A 1,386-nucleotide genomic window follows, 5' to 3' on the forward strand; every position below is an offset into this window, starting at 1 on the left:
CAGCTGAGAGCCGGCAAGTGAGGTGGGAACGCTGGAGTCTGCCATCACTGGAGCAAGCAAGCCTTTCTGTTTGCTTCAGTGCATGGCTGCCGGCCGCCATCTTGGCTAACAGTTAATTTGCATAAGGATATGCTGATTAGCCAATGGGAAGGGTAGCGGTTGTACGCTAATTACCATGTTTCTCTTTTATTAGTGTAGATATTTGTATTGATTTCAGAGAGGAAGGGGGGGAGAGAAAAATAGAAACATCAATGATGAGAGAGAAACATGGAATGACTGCCTTCTGCACACCCCCTACTGGGGAATGAGCCCACAACCTGGGCATGTGCCATGACTGGGACTCGCACCTTGACCTCCTGGTTCATAGGTCGATGCTCAACCTGAGCCACACCAGCCAATTTTGCCATTTTTATTAATATATACAGGAATATTATGGTTTTATTCTGTATTTTCTCACTAAATAATAAAATTGAATAATATGTTTTCATAGGTTTATTTTCTTAGATATCCTCTTTTGTGAAAAATTTGTTGTGTCTTTTGCTTAATTTTCTTAAGTTTTTTTTTCATATATAGGAGTTTTATATATTTTGGATGGAAACCCTTTGACAGACATACATATTGTTAATGTCTTTGTGTAATGTGTAGGTTACATTTTTTCATTTTAATGGTGTCTTTTAATAAATAGAAGTTTTAAATCCTAATATAGATGTACAGGTGAACACACACATTCATTTTATTGTTGGTGTTTCCTTATTGCCTCTTAAGAAATCTTTGAGGTTCTAGCCTAGCTGGAGTGGCTCAGTGGTTGAGCATTGACCTATGAACCAGGAAGTTGAGGTTTAATTCCTGGTCGGTCAGGGCATATGCCTGGGATGTGGGCTTGATCCCCAGTGTGGGGCATGCAGGAGGCAGCTGGTCAATGATTCTCATCATTAATGTTTCTATCTCTCTCTCCCTCTTCCTTCCTCTCTGAAATCAATAAAATATATTTAAAAAAAGAAATCTTTGGGGTTCTAGTCCAGATGGTGGCATAGGTAAATGTGGTACTCACATGCTCCCACAACCACATCAAAATTACAACTAAATTACAGAACAATCATTATTCAGAATGCCTGAAACATAGCTGAACTGAAGCCCTACCACTAAGATTATAAAGAAGTCACATTGAGTCTGGTAGGAGGGGCAGAGACATGGAATGGACTGATCCCACACTCATATATGATGGATAAAAACCAGGAGGAATATCTCAGCTGTGAGCTCATAAGGAGATAAGGGTCCCACCCTCATATCAGGGTTCTGGTGCTGTGAAGAAATGCCCCTATAAATTTTGGCTGTAAAAAAAAACAAATTGTGGCTGAGTGAGATGGAGTACTTTTGGAATCCTAG

The sequence above is a fragment of the Myotis lucifugus genome, unplaced genomic scaffold (genome assembly GCF_000147115.1).
Source record: "Myotis lucifugus unplaced genomic scaffold, Myoluc2.0 scaffold_137, whole genome shotgun sequence".
Lineage (NCBI taxonomy): Eukaryota > Metazoa > Chordata > Mammalia > Chiroptera > Vespertilionidae > Myotis > Myotis lucifugus.